At 42.1% G+C, this 23,273-nt stretch overlaps 1 protein-coding gene across 6 annotated transcripts in view; it reads right to left on the bottom strand.

The window, feature by feature from the left end:
- The window catches only part of LOC110505187 (ETS-related transcription factor Elf-1), an 82,020-nt gene that overhangs the window by 47,691 nt on the left and 11,056 nt on the right, over positions 1-23,273 (bottom strand). For 2 of the 6 annotated variants that reach the window (XM_090219939.1, XM_021584227.3), the window contains exon 1: positions 13,956-14,232. The exons of 3 other annotated variants lie outside the window; for them this stretch is intronic. The gene's annotated coding sequence lies outside the window, so the exon portion shown is untranslated. Of the gene's footprint in view, positions 1-13,955; positions 14,267-23,273 lie in introns of those variants that run through there. One more of the 6 variants, XM_036969627.2, reaches the window with a different exon arrangement.

Below are 23,273 nucleotides of genomic sequence, written 5' to 3'. Positions count from 1 at the left end.
AATTACTCAATTTGCAGCTTTAGCAGAAATGTAAAGACTAAGAGTGAGCTGTCTGTAAACAGCTAAACAACCATAAAATCAGCTCTTACAATCTGATACCCTCTAAAACCCTGACAGCCAGGACCACTCACACCTTAGACAACTGGGAGAACACTATCTCTTCTTCAAATGAGCTTATCGCACTTCAGACAATGAAATACCAGCATAACAGTCTTCACATGAGAACTGGGTCGTCACTAAGAAGAAAGTAAGACAAATTATCAGTGAAAAGCAGCAGATGGCTCATATGAAGACTGAGGGGGAGCACGCCTACAGGTCTGGAAAACATGTAACCAGCCCAGGTGAGATATCCAGGCCGATAGTGGTCAAGTTCGTGAGTTTTAAGGACAAGATGGTTGTTCTGGAGAGAGCAAAGAACTTAAGAGGGACTAACATCTTCCTCAACAGGAACTTATCTGAATCTGTGCGCCAGAGGCAGAAAGAACTTATCCCAGCTATGAAAGCTGCCACAGAGCATGAGAACATTGCTAGAACATTACATCCGCTACGACATGATCATTGTCCACCTTCCCTCCTAAAAGCCTGGGAGGAATGAGAGCGCCAAGCCTCAGGGTCAGTAGCTTCAGCCCAACATCACACGCACACACATATCTCTAATAAGCTACCAAGGAAAGGGCTAAGAATAGCCCATATTAATATTTGTAGCTTTAGAAATAAGGTTAATGAAATTAATATCTTGCTGACATCGGATAAGATTCATATACTGGCCATCTCTGAAATTTACTTACATAATTCCTTTGATGATACAGCAGTAGCAATACACGGATATAACATCTACAGAAAAGACAGGAATGCCTATGTGGGAGGTGTTGCTGTATATGTTCAGAGCCATATTACCGTAAACTTTGAGAGGATCTCATGTCAAATGTTGTTGAAGTTTTGTGGTTGCAAGTTCACCTGCCTCATCTAAAGCCTCTTCTTTTGGGGTGCTGCTATATTCTACCAAGTGCTAACAGTCAGTATTTGGATAATATGTGTTGCAATGCTTGATAATGTGTGTGATGTTAACAGAGAGGTCTATTTTCTGGGTGACCTGAACATTGACTGGTTAGCAACTAGCTGTCCTCTCAAGAGGAAGATTATAACTGTGACTAATGCCTGTAATATGACAGAGGTTATCACTCAACAAACTAGAGTGCATATCAATAGTGTTGGATCTGTGACATTCACATATATTGATCATAACTTCACTAATGCTGCCGAGCTTTGCTCCAAAGCAATATCAGTTTCCATTGGCTGTAGTGACCATAACATTGTGGCAATAACAAGAAAAGACAAAGATTCTTGTTGAAGATGTAAAAATGTTTGGTGGTCTGATGTGTATGAGGAAGTGAATCCAGATGCAGTACTGGAAGTATTTGTAAAATGAGCTGTTGGAGCCACTCGGATTGATGATGAATTGAAAAAAGTGTATGGTTCAAATAAATTATGCAAAAGAGGTGGCAAACAAGTCAGGCTGCTCACTGATAGGTTGACATACTGTAAATTGAGAAATTATGTGAATAAACTTAACAAAAAAAGAAGGAGAAATTATATTACCAAACAAGAATAAATTACATAAAACACAATGGAAAAAGAGTACCTGAAATGTACATCATGAGCAGAAAACTCAATTCATCGTTCATTGAAGTTGGTGGGTCATTTTCAACCAAAATGTTTTATATTTCCAATCATTTCAATGACTATTTCACTAGTAAAGTGGAAAAACTCAGAAGTTAAATAACATTTAACAGTACCATCATATGGTTAAAATAAATAAATAAAATGTCTAATAATGAAAGAGAAGGATTACAGTTTTGAATTTGGTCAAGATAGTGTTGGAGAGGTGGAAAAACTATTGTTATCCATAAATATATATAAGCCACCAGGTATAGACAATCTTGATGGTAAAATATTGAGAATGGTAGCAGACTGTTTTGCCACCCCTATATGACTTGTCTTTAACCAAAGCATAACGGAGTGTGTGTGTCCACAGGTGTGTAAGGAATCTATAGTAATTCCACTGCCTAAAAATAGTAAAGCACCCTTTGCTGGCTCCAACAGCCAGTTTGCTGACTGTTCTTGGTAAACTGATAGAGAATAATACAATGTTATTTTTCAGAGAACATGTTACCTATTGACTTTCACCATGCAACTAGAAAAGGGCAGTCAACTTGTACTGACTCAGATGACATTTCCAAAAGAAATGGATAATAAGATGATAGTTGGAGCTGTGTTGTTAGATTTCAAATTCCGGCTGTAACACAACAAATGTGTAATAAGTATAGGGGTATGAGTACCTTATGAAAGCACTGTACATCTAAAACTAAAAGCATTGTATTTGGTTCAAAACCAATTTTAAGACATAAACCTCGACTAGTGTTGTACATAAAGAGTGTGACCATTGAGCAAGTTGAGGAAGTTAAAGTCCTAGGTATAGCACTGGATGGGCAATTATCATGGCAAAGTTGTTGTGGATATGAGGGGATGTCTGTTATAAAAAGATGTTCTGTGTTTTTTACACAAAAATCAACAGTACTAGTTGTTCAGGCGCTGGTCTTGTCCCATCTTGATTACTGTCCAGTAACATGGTTAAATGCTGCAAAGAAGACCTAGCAAAGAAGCAGCTGGCTCAAAACAGAGAAACGCCTTTCCCTTAACGGCACATACACAGCTAACATAAACAGCATGCATGCAAGTCTTTCCTTTTTGAGGGTTGACGAGAGATTTTGAGGGTTGACGAGAGAATAACTGCTTCTCACATTTTTTATGAAAAAACAACAACATTACTGTGATGAAAATGATGTGTCGGAAGTGAGGTGTGCCTAATTATATGACACGTGTGTTTGTTTTTCTCTGATTTTGAGACCTGCCACATAAAACAAACAAAATATCTCCCAAATGAACTGTTACTGAGGTTTATATCATGTAAAATGACAGGGGGATTTAAAAAAAAAAAAAAAAAAATGTTTTTTTTTTAAGTGGAACATAAATTGCATCATTCAAGTCATGAATGCGTCCCAAAGTTGATGGGTTTATTGATCCCCTCGCCACTGGAAGTCTGGAAATCACCCTCTGAGCTTCATAAGCAACACATGACAATGGAGGGCCCTCCAAGTGAGTTGGTAGGGGCGAGGGACAAGCTTGGGACCAATTGTGTTCAGAATCATAGAATATAATTACTAAAATCAACATCCATCAAATTGCTGTAGCTCTTCATGTTCTAGTGATTACGTTTTGTCATGTGGTTTCCCTGCAGGGTATTGTATGGTGTGAGGCTGGGTGCAGGTAGGAGAGAGGGAGCCAAGCCGGTACAGGTCAATATTTGTGGAGCTGCACAGGCCGGGCTTTATAAAGCAGACCATTTGTTTATGATAGCAGAGGGGAAGGTGCATCATTGATGCAGGAGATGAGGACAATAAACCACATGGCCATAGAGACAAACATGCATTGTTCTATAAGATGGGCAGAATGGCGATGTGTTGTTGTTCAACCATAGGAGGTGAAATGAATGTAGTCGGCCTACTTTACCGCTGAGTGATCAGTGTGTATGATTCTAGGTGGGAAACCTATATGACACTGTGCGCACACAACATTACCAAAAAGGTGTTTGAGTATCGTGTCATTTTAAAGTACCATCCCGTAATTTCTAAGAAACATAATAGCCTTGACACTGAGGCTACTTTGAATGAAGGGAATAGACAAAAATCTCTTGGGGGCCTGTGACTTCTCCTGATGAAAATCACAATAATAAATCATAAAAAAATGCATAGGTAAACAAGGAGTGTTGCTTAGGAACAAAGAGACAGAGAAAGAGTGAGCGAATGAGTGAGTGAGTGAGTGAGTGAGTGAGTGAGTGAGAGGGAGAGAGAGAGAGAGAGAGAGAGAGAGAGAGAGAGAGAGAGAGAATATACATGTATATTCAAACACACACTCCCAGAGCCGTGAACGAGTATTTCAATCACACAACCCTCAAAGAGCGTGAGTAATTAATTTACTTACTGGCATGCATTTCTAAACGTAATCTTTCTGCGAGGAGGATAATGATGTAAATGTTGCCATCCTTCACAGTGATGGAAGCTCAAACACTCAATTTAACAAGTTGAAGGAAAAAATTTAGAATTACTGTTTTGAGTCAATGGAACAGAACTAATGAGCAGCACTTGAGAGAGTAGGTAGTGATTAAGGTAAACATGAGTTAGAGGTGACAAAGACTTTAAATTTCCACTCGAGTCGAAGTTGATTGGCAATTTGCCAAGGGAAAGCATCATATTGGAATAATGCTCAAAAACTTGACTGATTTAACTTTCCCAGAGCATCTAAGTGTAACACAACTCAATTTTAAATACAAACAATTAAGAAATCTTAAATAACCTAAATTAAAGAATGTGAAATGTCAGAATAATAGTAGAGATAATTATTTATTTCAGTTATTATTTCTTTCATCACATTCCCCGTGGGTCAGAAGTATACATACACTTAATTAGTATTTGGGAGCATTGCCTTTAAATTGTTTAACTTGGGTCAAACGTTTCGGGTAGCCTTCCACAAGCTTCCCACAATAAGTTGGGTGAATTTTGGCCCATTACTCCTGACAGAGCTGGTGTAACTGAGTCAGGATTGTAGGCCTCTTTGCTCTCACACGCTTTTTCAGTTCTGCCCACAACAATCTTCTACAGGATTAAGGTCAGGGCTTTGTGATGGCCACTCCAAAATCTTGACTTTGTTGTCCTTAAGCCATTTTGCCACAACTTTGGAAGTATGCTTGGAGTCATTGTCCATTTGGAAGACCCATGTTGCTTCAATATATCCACATAATTTTCCTTTCTCATGATGCCATCTATTCTGTGAAGTGCACCAGTCCCTCCTGCAGCAAAGCACCACCACAACATGATGCTGCCACCCCCGTGACTCACGGTTGGGATGGTGTTCTTCAGCTTCAAAGCCTTCCCCTTTGTCCTCCAAACAAAATGATGGTCATTATGGCCAAACATTTCAGACCAGAGACATTTCTCCAGAAAGTATGATCTTTGTCCCCATGTGCAGTTGCAAACTGTAGTCTGGCTTTTTTATGGCTGGTTTGGATCAGTGGCTTCTTCCTTGCTGAGCGGCCTTTCAGGTTATGTCGATATAGGACTCGTTTTACTGTGGATATAGATACTTTTGTACCTGTTTCCTCCAGCATCTTCACAAGGTCCTTTGCTGTAGTTCTGGGGTTGATTTGCACTTTTCGCACCAAAGTACATTCATCTCTAGGAAACAGAACGCATCTCCTTCCTGAGCGGTATGATGGCTGCGTGGTCCCATGGTGTTTATACTTGCATACTATTGTTTGTACAGATGAACGTGGTACCTTCAGGCGTTTGGAAATTGCTCCCAAGGATGAACCAGACTTGTGGAGGTCTACAATTTTTTTCTGAGGTCTTGGCTGATTTCTTTTGATTTCGCCATAATGTCAAGCAAAGAGGCACTGAGTTTGAAGGTAGGCCTCGAAATACATCCACAAGTATACCTCCAATTGACTCAAATCATGTCAATTAGCCCATCAGAAGCTTCTAAAGCCATGACATAATTTTCTGGAATGTTCCAAGCTGTTTAAAGGCACAGTTACCTTAGTGTATGTAAACTTCTGACCCACTGGAATTGTGATACAGTGAATTATAAGTGAAATAATATGTCTGTAAACAAGTGTTGGAAATATGACTTGTGTCATGCACAAAGTAGATGTCCTAACCGACTTGCCAAAACTATAGTTTGTTAACAAGAAATTTGTGGAGTGGTTGAAAAACGAGTTTAAATGACTCCAACCTAAGTGTATGTAAACTTCCGACTTCAACTGTATGTACTATCCTGTCCTGGATACATACAAGCCATGTATTGGTAAGGAGACAGGCATTATGGGTACTGTAGTACATCATGCCCTAAGCCACAGACAGCATTCCCTGTCATCCTCACTCTCATCTCAGCTCAGTCTGTATTGATCCAAGCTGATCTCCGCTACATTACTGTATTAGAGAGGCTGCTTTGGGAGAGCTTAATGGCTGGCAACTTACACTCATCCACTGGCAGCCATTCTCAACCAGGCTCTGTGATGCCATTTTGTGACTGCATTAACATTGAACTTCGATATGGCCAAGGCAGCGTGGATCATTTTAGGAGACATTCTAGCTCAGAAATAAGAGCTGGCTTCTTATGGCATCAGATTATTTTTAGACATGTTTTCTGTGGCAATTTTGGGTACAGTGAAAGTTCCTCCATTAATTAAGTGAATTGTGAGTACATAATTATCAACATATTTTACATTATACAGAACTATCTCCATCCTTGGATGCAACCTTTTAGAACCCAAGCCATTATTAGCTACAAAACTGCACAATACAGACCAATCCGCATGCAGAATATTTATAATTTCTTGATGTCACCATGGTTGTTGTCTAACACATGTGAAGCCACTTTCTCACAACATCAGTCCAAGCAGCCATCCTGTATCTGGTTTTTCCCTTCATACCTCACACTGTTCTCATGTCCTCCCCACTGGCCTTGGCTCTATTCACAACTGTGACATTATTATTCTCAGTTTCTGAGGTTCTGAGCTTGTCTTCTAAAGCATTGAGCAAGGCATTTTGATTAAGGTTCTGATCTTGTCTCTGTAATTGTGGGCTATTGCATATGTCTGAGTCAGAAGCCTAGCAGACAAGATCCGCCTCTGTACCGGAGTCATGGAAGGTATGGACAGTTTTAATGACGAACAAGGCTTTGGCATTTGAACAGAGGTTCTGAGATAGTCTTTGTAACTGTGGGCACATGCATGTGTCTGGGTGAAGGCTCAGAGCATAGCAGACACAGGAGTAGTCTGTGTTCCTAGAGTCATGAAAGGCATAAAAGGCAGGGCACAGTTTTCCACACCACTGACTGCAGAGGCCCACTTCACTCCCGTCCAACCACAGACAACAGTGCAACTGGGCCGTCTGGGAGCCAAGGATCCGAAAACCGTAAAGAAAAATCCTTATCTCCCAGCGTCAGAATGGCTGATTGTATTACATGGCGCTGCATTGCAGGCCCAGATGCTATTGAAGACGGCAGTGTAACAGATTGTATTAAGCCAGCTGTGAGTGATACTCTATAAGGAGAAGAAGTAGAAGTTAGAGTTGGATTCAAATTACTGGTTGGTGGTCATTTGAATCCAGGTGTCCTCTCAGCAACTATTTTGCTGCTGAGAGTTTTCCTGCGCTGCAGGAAGTCCAGATGAGCTTCATGATTTACATAAATTCACTGAAAATCTGCGCTAACACACTGCTATATTAACAGTGTGTTATACTTTTCGTGAGGCCTACTTTTGTCCTGTTGCTGCAGGATTCTTTTTGCCACGACAACACTGGTCAAATTAAGATCCGACATCTGTAGTATTAGGCTTGATGTGTCCCGCAGTCGAAGCACTGTAATGTCTTTTTAAGGCATGTTACCTCATTAAGGGTGGGTCTGGACCAATGCAGCTGGAAAGAAAAACATGATGCCGTAGATGCATGTGCAGAGGCCACATAATTATACTGTGCTCTTCTGAGATGTCAGTTGAAGTTGGTGGAAACGTTGCTACTCCACCTACCATCTCTTCACTAAACAAGAAAAGTTGCAAGTAGCACTGTTTCATCTGAATGAAGAAGCCATCATTGCTGAAATGAATATATTTCGGAGAAAAAAAACTCTATATTTCTCTTGCCGCCCACATACATGTGATGTTTCCATGATAGACACAGACATTTAACAAGAGGCGCTACTGAACCATTGATGGTTTTAATGGGAAATTACAATAACATTTATCTTTAAAGACGTGCAACATACTCCTGCAGTGCTGACTTACTTGACAAGCCTGAGCATATTTGTTGTCCTTACTAAGAAAGGATCCTAATTTTCAAGATGATGGATTCTGTTGAATTTCCATTGTATTTCAGTAAATAGCCTTGCTATGGCACCAATAACCCAAGGCACCCTGTTGACACTGCCAACCCTATTCCCAGAGCTGTAAAGATTCCACCTCCTCAGCTAACAGGCCTGATGTTGCATTAACCGAGAACATTATTAATAGGAAGGTGTGACTTCATCTTTCACACAAACCACACTTTTTTAAATTACCATAACGGGCTGACTGGGGGCATGGTGGTGGGAATCAAGTGCACCCGCCCATTCCTCAGGGCTAGTGTAGGAGGGAAGGAGGGAGGTAGGGAGGGAGAGATAGAGGGGGCTCTGGTGGGTATTTGGTTATGGGGGGAGGTAATAAAGCTGGCTAAAGATCCTGCGAGGCAGAGGAAAAAGAGATTTGGTAGGGAGGGCAATGGGAGCGTGCCGCTCAGAGTGTTCCCCAAACATGAGTCAGATGTGGTATTGATCACCCTGGTTCACAAACCAAACAAGCCTGTGAGACTGACTATCTTGCATCCCAAAACGTCTCATGATGATTCTTTGAACTAGGGATGATAATCATGCCGATATTAACAGTGACTTGAAAATACTGACATGGCCTGTGCATTTTTTAATAATTTGTCACCTCAAGCTGACAGATGGAACTGATTAGTGACAGAGGTAACTGCCAAAATAAAGGAAACACCAGTATAAAGCGTATTAACAGGGTATTGGGTCCCCACGAACCAGAACAGCGTCAATGCACTTTGGCATGGATTCTACAAGTGCCTGGAACTCCATTGGAGGGATTCGATACCATTCTTCCACAAGAAATTCCATAATTTGGTGTTTTGTTGATGGTGGAGGAAAACACTGTCTCAGGGGCCAGTCCAGAATCTCCCATAAGTGTTCAATTGGGTTGAGTCTGATGACTGTGACGGACATGGCATATGGTTACATCGTTTTCATGCTCATCAAACCATTCAGCGACCACTCGTGCCCTGTGGATGGGGCCATTGTCATTCTATAGTCATGGTAGCCAAACTAATGGCCTGCCCAGCATTTTTTACCCTAACCATGATGGGGTGTTAATTGCTTAATTAACTCAGGAATCACACCTGTGTGGAAACACGTGCTTTCAATATACTTTGTATCCCTCATTTACTCAAGTGTTTCCATTATTTTGGCAGTTACCTGTATATAGCTCTGTATTATAAGATAGCTCACATAGAGCAGTGGCCAAACAAGATCACATCAGCATCATCAGTCACTGTAATGAAATTCACATCATTATTCCATTGCGAGCAGAAATTCTGCCCTATGTTTCTGCTTCCAGTAATGAGACACCCAGCTCACAGTTCTGGTTCCCCAGTACCTCAGAACAATGGCCTGCCAGTCTCAGCTTGTTTGTGTGTGTGTCAGACAGTTGCGACATTGGGAGAGCTGCGGGTTGCTCAATGGAAATGGAGAGACGAGTATGGAAACGTGATGCAAATCCACCCCTGGGTCAACACAAAGGACCCTCAGCTAGGCAATGCAACGCAAGAAACACATGGTACTAACTCTTTCAAATGTGGCCAATGTCCACCATGCACTTTTAGCATGAACAGTCAGAAACGCACAGTTACTGTTAGCCGACTCAACTCAGTTCCACGATTTACGATGGAATTGAGGGTGACTAGCGTGAGCTCCAATGTCACATAAAATGATTTTTTTTAATTATTTTTTTTAAAACTACAGATTTCACACAGCACCCACTTTTACCCAACATGATATATTGCTGAAGGCTATTGATACTGAATGGGTCCATGTATGGGTCTTCATCCTGTTCATCCGGCTAGCTAGAGCCTGCAGCATCCCCCACAATAAAGGAGGGGTTGGGGGGAGTTTCAAACCAGAGGTGTAGAGCTCAGATAACCTCAAGCACATTTTGACCTGTTTCAGCCCATCTTCTCATCATTAAGGCCCTTAGATGTGTGTGTGAAGCCGCTAAACCCCTAAACATTTACATTTTAGTCATTTAGTAGACAGTCTTTTCCAGAGCGTCTTAAAGTAGTGAGCAATGTTCCCTTTTTTTTGGCACTAAGCAAATGTCAGGTCGGCTGAGTGCAAACTTGAACGTTGTGAAAATTCTGTGCCAGTTCCGGCACGTGTTTACTGTGAACACTGAGGCTGTACCCACAGTAGGCTACTGTGGCTATTTGATCATAATGTAAGACTACCAAGAGTGGCCCACCATCAAAAACAATGGAGAAAGACACATCCCATAACATTTTAACATGGAAATAGATGTTCATCATTCAGCCTACAGTAGCAGCCAATGTGTGGTGTTCATCAATGCCTACATTCCATTAGTTTTAAAGAAAAAAAGCACATTAACCTGTTCATCCACTTGTCCTTCAGACAAGGAGGTGACTGAAAATGTTGTGTTTGATGCAAGAAACCACTTTACAAAATTAAATTAATTATTATTCCCATACAAGTATTACAGCGAATCAGACAAATTATGCTACTCTCTGTCTATTGGCTACTTAGCTTATTCAATAACTCCTCAAAATTTAACACTTCCCCTTTAAAGACAAAAAAGCTCTTTACTTGACTCGCTTTACAAAGATGGCTAGAAATGCACACATTTTGTGCTCTTGTTGGAAGCAACCATTCCCCCATTGTTGACTAGAAATTGGCTATAACTGGGTAAATAACTCACTAACTAGCAAATAATATGAACAAATGTGCACTACATGCAGCTCTCACTTTGATCTCCAAACTTGAAACCGCTCATACTTTATCCTAAACACAGTCCAGTTCATAGTGAATGGCACAGATCCATATATGGGAATGGCTATTTGCATATAGGCCTACTGCAGCTCTGATTCATTATGGCGCACTGGTCTGTGTAGAGTACTGGCCTGAGTCGTGCCTGTCAATGCAATACAATCCTACTCCAACAAGCTCTGCCTACAAGAAAATCTCTTGCACAGTTAGTTTTGCATACTAAATCTTGCATAGTTCGTTTTGTTTATGTCTATTACATCGAAAGTGGCTAAAATTGCATTGATTCGATCACAATTCCCACAGTAGAGCGAAACGTTGATAGTGTTAACTAAAATTGTAGAAAGTTGAGTAAAGTTCCATTTTTGTAGGCTCATATTTCTTCTGTGCGGCAGTCTGAGGGGAGCTGTGTGCAGTTTACAGGGAACATTGGTAGTGAGCGCATATATTTTCATACTGGTCCCCCATGGTAATCGAATCTACAACTCTGGCATTGCAAGCGCCATGCTCTACCAACTGAGCCACACGGGACATCGAGGAAAGGGACCATAACCCAACCTAGAATTGCCAACCCAAACCGGTTCCTGTCACACCCATTACCTGAGACCATGTCATGTCATCCCCATCACCTGAGATCATGTCATCCCCGTTACCAGAGATCCCCTGTTAGACTATGTGAGAAAGAAAATTGTTAATGTGTCATAACAACACTGATGACAAGCCAACAGCATGACACAGAGTGTGCTTATTTACCCATCTACCGCAATACAGCTCAAACAAACTGCTGCCCTTGGGTCATTCAAAGCCAGCCACAGGCTGGATTGTGAAAGGAGAAAATGTGAACCAGAACAAACCCAACCCTCGATTGTTCCATATGCAGGCATGCCAAGCCTGGTCTGATTAAATCCACCCTTCCTCCTCCTCCTCCTCGGCCAGGCCTAATGACCTAATTACAGGCTAAGACTTGTTGACTCTGTATTGTGTGAGGAGCCAACCTGACACTACTGCTTCCCTCCCTCCTTTCCTCCCTCTCTTTATCTCTCTGACTCTCCCTCCCTTGTGACAGAAACTCTCTACAGTCCCTCAATAAGCCAACAATTGGCTGCTCTGGTGTGTTGTGTGTTTGTCTCATGTCATGGCCAAACCTCAGGTACTGTGCCTCATTTACAAGCCAAATCAAGAGGCCAGGGTGAGCACGAGGCAAGATTTGGGTCAGATGCAAATTCGGGATTGGTACGGGGCACAACTGAGCTATTCACCAATGTTCAAACTGGGTTATTGACTCATGGGATTAAATATAACATTTTCCAGTTGTAGACCCTGATGACCTAGACCAAAACAGTGACCTCATAACTAGGACTTTTCATGAGCGAGATATAGAGAGGGGTAAGGGGGCAGCCTGGTTTTGTCTTGTTGCCATGATCATCAGCCTGGCATAGCCTGCATGAATCAGGACAACAATCACAGAGGGCTGATTTGGTAACATCAGATCTACAAGGTAGAATGTAAGCTTCATAAATGATATGTGAGAAGATTATTGAGCCAACATTAAGTTAAACTGCTTTATTTTGGGTCTTTCGAGGTCTGTTGGATCCATACAACAAAATATATATGGGGCACTTTATTATTAGTGTGTCACAGAGACATTTCCAACTGCCAACTTCAATAAAGGCTCCATTTGCATGTATGAATGTTGTTTAAACAGTCCCATGTTTGCTCAGTGGCGTGTGCACAATGTGTTGTTTGGACCATTTCTGAAGCTCATGAGCAGTTTGTCAGTGTAGAGCATGTTTCTGGTGAAACAGGAAGCAGGCTTTTATCTCTGCTGCAATTTTTAGCAACAGAAACCTACCACAACTGCATAGAAGATAATGGTGGCACAACACCAGCTTTTTTGTCATCCCCCGTGAGTTGCATTGAGTACCTGCTGATCCTCATCTGCCTTACAGAATGAGCAACATTCGTGCAGGGCTCCAGTGGCCTGATTAAGTCCTGATATGCAAGCCTGAAATCAAACAGCAGGGAGTGGGGAGGAGCACCTTCTAGAATCTAGATACTATAGCAATGAATTACTTTTTAAAAGAAAATATTCTAGTGGTAGGCTAGAGCCAGACCAAAGCAAAGTCGGTGAGAAGAATGCATAACCTTTTCAGAATAATGGCCTAAGGTCTACTCAGAGTTGCCATGAAAGATAATTACAAGTTTTTCTACACCATGACCAACTGTAAACTCTCATGTGGGCTTGGGCGGGGGGGGGCTTGCAAAACATGCTTCACTCCCTAGCTAAAGCGCGCCATATATGGCAATGACTCGAAGACGTGACATCGAACATACAAATGATCATTCTCACAAACAATATATCTCTCATTGCAATGAAACCTCGATAGAATCAAAGCATACATTTATAAAAACACTGCTTGAATCTACTTGGCATACCTCAACAAGCATATTGTATCTAAGGTGTGTCAAGAACATTGAGCATCACGCAATCCACCCTTTAGCCAGAATAGATTCCAACCCTACGCTCGCTTACAACTGCACTGGGGTCAGACAGGCTGGGGTCGGACGACTCGTTCAATCTTCTCGGTATAACAGTTGGGATAATGGGACAATTCAGAGTGCAATGCATTTCTCATCATTGGATTGAGGTACGTTTTCTGAGCCATATCTGGAGCCACTGTGTCTTAATCTAAACAGGATCCTGTGCGACCCCAGTGCAGCTGTAAGCAAGCACAGGGTCAGAATCTATTCTGGCTATCCACCCTTTAACATCTGAACGACGTCTTTTAAGTCTGAGCTCAATGTCGGTCTACACTTTTACTGGAAAAGGATGAAAGGGTATAAAGTACGTTGTAATAGTGTTATAAATGATTACCCGGTTTTATGAAAGGTGTTTGATAAAGTTTTAGTGCTGCCCAAAACAAAATTGTCACTGACAGCAATGGGTACATGTCTTGGTTGGTATCTTTAAGAAAGCGTGTTATGAAATGTGTCATGTATGAAAACACACAAAACATGCCACAAAAGCTGAGCATTGAATTGTATCAACATGACATTTTCTTGCCGTTGACTTGCCATCTTACTTTATAATTTTCTTGTGACACATTTGCAATGTAGAAAACCAAATGAGGAACACATATGGTAAACACATAACCCATATAAACAACTCTAATTGGTTTGAACCACCTATTCACCCATAAAGAAGCAAAATATAATCAGAAATTCAAAGAAACAGCTCAGTCACTAACCTCAAAGACAAGGGGCTTGGGTGTCGAACTCCATGTTAACAGTAGAACACATGACAGATCTAAGTGACTTAAAAAAACTGAAGGGGAAAAAGTGATACCACTGCAATTTAGAAAAATAATCCAAGTTAGGAAGTGCCAGGGACACAGTGCTGTACAGAACGTGTGGAACACTGACCTGCCCTCTACCTGAAAAAGCGAGGCAATGGCTGCTGTTTGAAATTTAAAAAAGGAGAAGTGTAGTGAAGCAACTTGCCTTGGCTCTCCCTGTGAGTCATGTAGCTCGACATCCATTGGTGGGTGAGCCTTCACGCAGAGTGGCTGCACCTGGCCAATCGCAAGTCAGGGTGGGTCCTGTATGCAAATCCTTTCAGGTGAGTCACGGCAGGTGTTGGGGATTGGCTGAGGGATGGATGTGGGGGAGGGGAGAGCGAGGACGGACCAACCAGTAAGCCACACCTTAAGCAAAGTTTTTCTTGCGGAGGAGTGCTGGGGTAGAAGAAGGGTGCTGTAAATGCATAGTTTAGTTTACCATTGGTCTGGTATGCATTCGTTTGAGGACACTTGGACTTTGACCAACCACTATAAAGCAGTCTTGTCTTGGTCTGTAAGGAAAATGGTTCAAGGCATACACAAGACATGGGACACACTTGAATGTAAAAATATGGGTCAGAGAAGAATACAAGCTCATATTCATCCTTAAGCTTTCAAAGCAGAGTTAGAAATGAGTTTTGAGGTCATTAAGGCAGAGTAAATGAGACAGTAAGAGGTCAATCCAGGGGAGTAGCTCCTGTGGCAATAGAGGCCACCATAAAACCAACTTTTTATGGGGCTTCACTGGAAGGTACAAGAATAGTGGGCTATAAAGACCAAAGCAGTCTCACCTGACCACAATTAGACATCAGAGGCAGGCCACTGGTCTTAGCTAATGCCTCAGCACAAGTGGGTCTATAGACCCCCTCCTCCCCCCTTGTACCCACCTGGATGATATAATGCTAATGCATATGAGTGGCCGTACTCGCGTACACACAAATACAGACACACACACACCATGCCCCAACTCATCCTGCGCTGTGCTCTGATGTATGGGCCTTGAGATAGCTTGACAAGCATCTTTATTTAATCAGACTGACAAACAGGAAGTTGAGTAGTTCTGTGATGTGTGTGTGTGTGTGTGTGTGTGTGTGTGTGTGTGTGTGTGTGTGTGTGTGTGTGTGTGTGTGTGTGTGTGTGTGTGTGTGTGTGTGTGTGTGTGTGAGACATCTCAGCTCCAATCTTTCCATTAAGAGGAGCTGCATTTGATGTGGTCAACTTTTCACTAACTTCTTTTTTTTTTTCACTAACCCCTGTCTCCTTGACCTGCCGCCACTCCCCCAGAACTCTCTCCCTCTCTCTCTCTGTGTGTGGGTGATTGTGTGGGCAGAGACAGGTGCGCTGGAGTCAGAGCAGATCCCCACCAGCTGCAACCTGTTCCATAATCAAGACCTCTACAAATACTCAGCCCTGCCACTTCCATGCTGCCAGATCGTATTCTCTGCTCAGTCAGTCTACGTTTCTAGTCATTTGTTACTATTCAGATCCTGTTGTGCCTGTTTTCCTTGCCTGTTTTTCTCTCCGCTACAGTTCTGCCCGCTCTGACTCTGGTCCCTGTCTCCAGTCCCACGTCTCGTCATCCTGCTACTCTGTCCTGGATTCCCCACACTACCCTGTCTTAACCCCTCTCGCTCCAACCTCAGCCTCCGCACCTGGTTTCCAGCGACCCGCCCGCGCTTCCCCTGACCTGCACTACATCTCCCCCTGTGTTTCAATAAATACCTTGGTTACTTCATCCCAGTCTCCTCGTCTGAGTCAGCTCTTGGTTTCCCCTGTTTCACTCTGCTTAACAAACCCCAATCTGAGAGCATTGTGCTCTGGTCTCGCATCTATTAAGACTGTGACTCCAAGGTTTAAAAAAACCCAGGGTTGTTAGATGGTGAGAGATGCAAACACAGCAACATACACCACACACACATGAACAAGAGATCATTATCTAAACCCTGAAGATAAACAATTATCTTTGTGTCAACACTAATTGATCTCAGGACCATGGCTGGTTCCTGGTGGAAAGTTGCTTTAATAATTTTGCAGTAAATAGTGTAGATGTGCTGATTATTTTCATTAATCTGTGAATAGTGTCTGGTGGTGCGTTTCAATTAGGATTTTTTGATGGCAACGTGGCTTTCCCTGAGGCTAGTCCCAGTCCTGTCAAAGACTAAGAGAACATGGGGTTAAGGTCTCTCATTGAGAAAGTTGCATTGTCTTACCAAATATGAATCGACATATAGGTTACAGTGTACAAGCAAACTTAAGTCTTGGTAGTATCTGGGTGTGATACTACAGCTTGGATTGATATCTATAGTACTTCTGTGAGAAGTCCCAGTAATCCATTCCCTCCAACTTCCCCCCCAACAAAGATGCCAGTTCAGATAGTAGACAATTACCTTGACTTTTTAATTGGCTGTTAATTGAAGTCATTTGCATAAACAAAGCAACACACTAGCAACGGGTGGTGGGATAATTGACTTCGCTGACAAAAAATGTATGTTAAAAGGAGAGAAAAGAAAACAGATGAGAGGGAAGGTTCAATAGACACTGAGCTCATGGTTGGCACAGATAGCAGCACTCCATTATTCTCTACCGCAGTCTCATTAATGCACATTTTTTTCCACTTTCTGCCAGCACCCATGCCAAAGACTACATTATCCACCATTGCAGTCCCCACTGTAGTCCCCTTCATCTGCAGAGGGAACACGATGATAGCTCGATGATAGTCTCAGAAACTATTCCATTCCATCTCTTCGTGTCAGAGGACTGTCACTCGGTCTCTGTCTCTGGTGGCTATTTTCCTCAGTTCAGCTGTAGGCCGATATTACTTGCACCGAATCTTGGGTCTGGCTGTACTTTCACCGAGGAGAAAAACAAAAGTATTTAAGCTAGATATGGACGCCACTACATCAAGCCTCTTGGTGTGTGTTTCGTTATTAGCTTGTGAAATGTCATATGTGTGCCATATTTTATATGAAGCACGGTAGCTAAATGAGCACAATCATATAATGAAGGCTAGGCCGTGAAACATATGTATACAGCAAGGTCACAGGGGAAAGGTGACGCACAGAAAAGGCTATAGGGAGGGAAAAGCTACAAATGGAACAAAAAGTTTCAAAATCCAAAACGAGCTCATTGGGGTAAAAGTAAGCTGAAACGGCAATCAAGCCAAGACACAAAAAGGAGAGTGTGGAGGGTAAGAGAGAGCTGCAGCCTTTGTGTGAACAGAACGCAACCATGTGACCTCGCTGACTAAGTGAAGAGACACATTTTTCCTTTGTAGGCTAAAAAATCAAAATGGCTAAGAGTCATATATTGCTGCTGTTGCATATCAGAGTCCAACTAAAACAGAGAATAGCCACAAAAAGGCCACATTTTCTGCAGCCATGTCCTGTTAAAAAGCAGACACAGCAACACTTTGCCTGAAGATCTGTTTGTTTCAAGTTGTTTCCCTCTCTTTCAAGCAAAATAATTCAAAGAGAGGCAGAGAAATAAAGAACTGAATCACAACAAATGTGGGTCAAAGATTAAACTGAGTCTGTTTTCGTAGAGCTAGGTCTAGTGCATTTTCGACCTTGTTTTGTCCACTTGAACATTAATCAGCTGACATAACTTATCTAGACATGGGCAAATGCCTTGCACATATAGGCACTCACTACCCAATAACGTCAGCCGACACAGCTATATGTGGTACACCCTGGCTCTGACATTTTCTTTTTTACATTGGTCAGTCCTTTCCAGCAGTTCCAGCAGCTATGGTGGATGTGTACCAAGGCCAGTAGAACACAGTACTTCTCATCTCAGCTCAGTACTATGAAGAGTATAAATCTGAGTTCAGGGCCTGGTTGAAGACTGGAAATAAACCTTGAAGGCCTGAGATGTGGAGCCTTGTGAAGGACAGGCAGTGCTGTTTGTGCAGCTCCGAGGTCAGCTGATGGCCGTTCCATGAGTGACTCAGAGTTGGAGGGGTGTGTCCTCTTTGGGCCCTGGTCAAAAGTAGTCCACTAAACAGGGAATAAGGTGCCATTTGGGACATAACCAAGGAATGTCCTCAGCCAAGGCTAACAGGGCCAAGATAGCAGCCCTCACGGGGCAAACCGGTTAAGGTGGTGAAGGAGGAACAGGCAGGGATGCATTCCAATGAGCCCAACTGACATGGACAAAGAGGTACAAGTGCTGTAAACACCACAACACACTTGTAAATGACCATGAGAAAAAGTTGTTAATGTTACCCTGGGCCAGACTTGCTTCGAACAATGGGTGATAAAAAGCAAAAGTCTGTGACGCGCTGTTGGAATATTTTCATACGAACACCAGACAGTTTGTTTGAGGCCAATCACCCTTAGGAGACAATCAATTCTCGTCCACTAACTCTTTCAACCTTCAGCTAATTGGAAGATAACAAATTGTCAAAAAGATTATTCACCTTTGGTCATTGCTACGAACATCCTCACACTGTGACCAACCAGGACTGGGAATGGTCAACGCTGACTCACAGCAGTGACTGTGGATGATTGCAATGACTCCAGCCACACAGAACTAACAAAGAGAGGGGTGTAGGCATTTAGCTGAATGGTAATGCATTAAATCCACATAGCCTACAGCTGAGTCACTCACTCTCTCATAGACCAGTACGGGAATTGAGCTCTATTTATCCAGGTTATTGCGACATCAGAATATTCCGCTCATGTGATAACATGTAACAAGTCCTGGGACTTCCTGGCGATGTTTACATGTTATTTTGTGCGGTACTACAGCCGTACACAAATAAAGTGGACAACAAACATAAATCTTCTGTTCATAGCTGTGCATATTTGGAGTACATAAGAGCAGAGCGGAAGGAGTTAAATGCATTTTTACAGGAAGGACCAGACACATTACCGTTAAGGTATCACATTAAACATTAAACACACATAGCAAGGCCAACATTCCAGACAGTCCGCATCACACCTCTGTCAACAGAATCCGCTACCTGTAGTCGGGACAAACACTAGAGCTGTCTCCACTGAGGCTAACTGCCTGACTTTCTCATGTTTAACCGCTTGTCTAATGTAATCTACACGGAGTATACTACAATTAAGAACACCTGCTCTTTCCATGACTAACCAGGCAAATCCAGGTGAAAGCTATGATCCCCGTATCGATGGCACTTATTAAACCCACTTCAATCAGTGTAGATGAAGGGGTGAGAACAGGTTGAAGAAGGATTTTTAAGTCTTGAGACAATTGAGACATGGATTGTGTATGTGTGCCATTCAGAGGGTGAACTGACTGACTGAAATATTTAAGTGCCTTTGAACGGGGTAGTAGGTGCCAGGCGCTCCAGTTTGAATGTGTCAAGACCTGCAATGCTGTTGGATTTTTCATACTCAACAGTTTTCTGTGTGTATCAAGAGCGGTCCACCACCCAAAGGACATCCAGCCAACTTGACACAACTGTGGGAAGCATTGGAGTCAACATGGAGTCCTGTTCTGAGGGGAGGTGCAACTCAATATTAGGAAGGGGTTCCTAATGTTTGGTATACTCAGTGTATACCAAGGGCATAGTGATTGACAGCTGGGAAGACTCAAGTTTCTTCTCGTATATACAGGGGCTTTGCTGTTAAGAGAACTAAGCATTTTTGTTTCACATTCAGAGTATATGATGCCCACAGTCTTTGAAAGCGTACTGTTGAATGAATACCCAATAGTAGAGTGTTGATATTAAATCATTCAAATATCAGGCCCGAAGGAGGGACAGTCTGTGACTCTAGAATTCACATTAGCCTATATGATGTGGTGACAGACACAGGCTACATACTGTAAATGCTTCTCAGTGTCGGTGATGAGCTGCTAACTGGCTAACAGATGCTGTAAGCTCTCTATTTAAGATGCCATTACATTTTACACATTAACTTGTTGACGCTGTGGATCAGCTGAGTGAGGCAAGTTTATTCTCTCTCCTGGGAGGCAGCTCATCATACACACGGTCACAGACACACACTGATAATACTCTGCATGTCAAGCTTTCATGACAGACATATTAGCACTCCTCTGACCAGCATACATCCCAACACAAAGCACCAATTCAAATGATAGTGTAGGCAAAGAGAGGGCGACAGGCTGCTATGGTCAGTGCCGTTTAAGATGAGGGAGGACAATTCCATTTTTTTGTGAGCATGGCCTTATTTCTACAGCATATTGGATGACTGTCATTTATATTCCATTACCCAGCTAAATGTAATATTGATAGGTTTATGCTACTACATGACACAACATTTTTCCCTATACCCATCATGAGGTTGCTACAACCTAGCTCATGGATGGCAGTTTACAATGTAGTTGCACAGGTTGAGAGAAATTTGAGTAATCAAGGTGACAGACAGTGACACATTCAATACTGCCTTGCACACTCTTGTCTGCACCTATCTGATCTAGGGTGTAATCATTAGTCTGTTCCGTTTTCTTCCTTTTAAGAAAGTTTTTCAACAGAATCGGCGGAATGAATAGACTACTGATCACACGCACATACAGTTCACTTTCAAAGCAGCCACATACAAACAGCATGATCACTTTGATTATTATAGTTATAATTCCTTCTTGCATCTACGCGCTCTCCTCCTCTCACCTTTTCCCTTTGCTTGTGGACTTGAGCGCACAACACATCAGCTGTCTGTGACAGTGACCAGGCGAAAAAAACTTTCCAAGCCAAACCTTCATATCATAACTGCTACACACAGCCTACATCGTTGTCATCATATTAGCTAACGTCAAAGTCAACATAGCTACTAGAACTAACGCATAGGTAAACCCGCTACAATCATGCAGTACAGTCAGCAAGCAGTTTAGCAGTTACACTGGCGGGCCCCGGTGGCAATAAATGAGTTCAATGAAAAGCTTACCTTGACTTGGAAGTGTTCCAGTGTTGGATATTCATCGCCAGCTAGCTAACATAGCATCTCTTTCTGTTTGAGCTGGGTGTTTGAGTAGGCTAAACTAGCTAGTTGATTTTGCTAGCTAAGTCAAAATGAAAATGGTAAAAAACTACAAAAACTACAGCTAGCTCTCTCCAACTTGCTTCTCCTTAATTTTTTAAATAAATTAATTTGTTCAAAATTGTTCAACTATTGTCTTTCTCTCTCTTGAGTCAAATCCTCACCCCATTTTATGCACTGCAGTGCTATCTATCTGTAGCTTATGCTTTCAGTACGAGATTCATTCTCTGATCCTTTGATTGTGTGTACAATATGTAAGCTCATGCTGCAAGAGCACTGATAGGTTGGAGGATGTCCTCCGAAAGTTGTCATAATTACTGTGTAAGTCTATGGAAGGGGGTGAGAACCATGAGCCTCCTTGGTTTTGTATTGAAGGCAATGTACTCAGAGGACAGAAACTAGCTGTCCTCCAGCTAAACCATGCTGCTACCCTACAGAGTGATGTTGAGGCTACTGTAGACCTTCATTGCAAAATAGTGTTTTAATCAATTATTGGTGACGTGAATATACTTAGTATAGTTGTATCTAAAAATAAATATTAAAAAAATATATATATTTTTATTTTTATGAAATTCCCAGAGGAGGATGATCCTCCCCTTCCTCCTCTGAGGAGCCGCCACTGCTATTAATTTGGTTAGTTTAGCTGGCTGTTGCTTGAGGATCACCCTAGTAGTCAAACCACCAACCCAGCAACCCCCCAATCTAATCAAGCATCGGATACACACTGTGCCTGCTACATTGACTAAAAATACCCAAGCTACCTATGCGTTGATCACATCAGTATCAACAAAAAAGTAACGGGCTGAGTGGTTCTACCTTGAATTTGCACGAATCAAATAGTGTAAAACAGTGGCGTGTATTCATGGATGCCAAGGGAAGCCAGGTTTCCTCAAATTGTATTTTTATTTTGTATCTTTCATCTTTATGTGTTTCATAAATGTCCTTCAATTCACAAGAGGCTGAATGTATCTCACCGGAGAAAGCATCCAAGCGAACGAAACAGCGCCCATCTATGCTGTCTGGTCAAAAAGCGCATGAGATTGTTGCCACCTGTAGCACTGAATGCAAGGGTAGCCAGCGAGCATTTGGCCTCCCTTGATAATTTTTAAAATACAATAATAGCCAATCAGCGTTGAGCTAAACTGAGTGAGCTCAGCTGTGAATGGCCCTGGCGCAACAAAAAAAAGTGTAAAGGGAAGTCAGTTTGGATTTGGCTTCACATCAATCACATTGATTACAAGCCAAACGTCATTGACAGAAAACTTGAATTGTTGCATCTCGTTGTGTTGTTGTCCTCCAGTGGCCCTTTCCTAAATTATCCATTGATGGAGATAGGGATATGGATTTGTGGTTTTACTTAATTCTCCGTATTGGCCAATGATTATAATGGCTATTCTGATCGAACCATAAATTCATATATTGTGCCCATGGCCTGAGAGGATGGAAATTCAACAGATGTAGTAACATTAGGCTAACGTTAAGTAGCTGGCCTGGCGCGTCGTTGCCCATGAAAGGAAATTAAGCTAGCAAGCAAACGTCTTGGCCAGGTAGCATAGGACAACAAAAACTAAATGCATGTACTGTATGACAGAGTCATAGACCATTTAGGCAACATGAAAGAGGAAGATGGCATTGGCGTTTCTACTGACACGCACGCACACACAGGTGAAGTCTGAAGTTTACATACACTTAGGTTGGAGTCAATAAAACTCATTTTTCAACCACTCCACAAATTTCTTGTTAACAAACTATAGTTTTGGCAAGTCGGTTAGGACATCTACTTTGTGCATGACACAAGTCATTTTTCCAACAATTGTTTACAGACAGATTATTTCAGTTATTTCACTTGTATCACAATTCCAGTGGGTCAGAAGTTTACATACACTAAGATAACTGTGCCTTTAAACAGCTTGGAAAATTCCAGAAAATTATGTCATGGCTTTAGAAGCTTCTGATGGGCTAATTGACATAATTTGAGTCAATTGGAGGTGTACTTGTGGATGTATTTCAAGGCCTACCTTCAAACACAGTGCCTCTTTGCTTGACATCATGGGAAAATCAAAAGAAATCAGCCAAGACCTCCACAAGTTTGGTTCATCCTTGGGAGCAATTTCCAAACTCCTGAAGGTACCACGTTCATCTGTACAAACAATAGTACGCAAGTATAAACACCATGGGACCACACAGCCGTCATATCTCTTAGGAAGGAAACCCGTTCTGTTTCCTAGCGATGAACGTACTTTGGTGCGAAAAGTGTAAATCA

This window comes from Oncorhynchus mykiss, chromosome 25 (genome assembly GCF_057628025.1).
Source record: "Oncorhynchus mykiss isolate SJ-2025 chromosome 25, ASM5762802v1, whole genome shotgun sequence".
Classification (NCBI taxonomy): domain Eukaryota; kingdom Metazoa; phylum Chordata; class Actinopteri; order Salmoniformes; family Salmonidae; genus Oncorhynchus; species Oncorhynchus mykiss.
The sequence above is the reverse complement of the archived record's forward strand: the minus strand, read 5'-3'. Positions and strand labels throughout refer to the sequence as shown.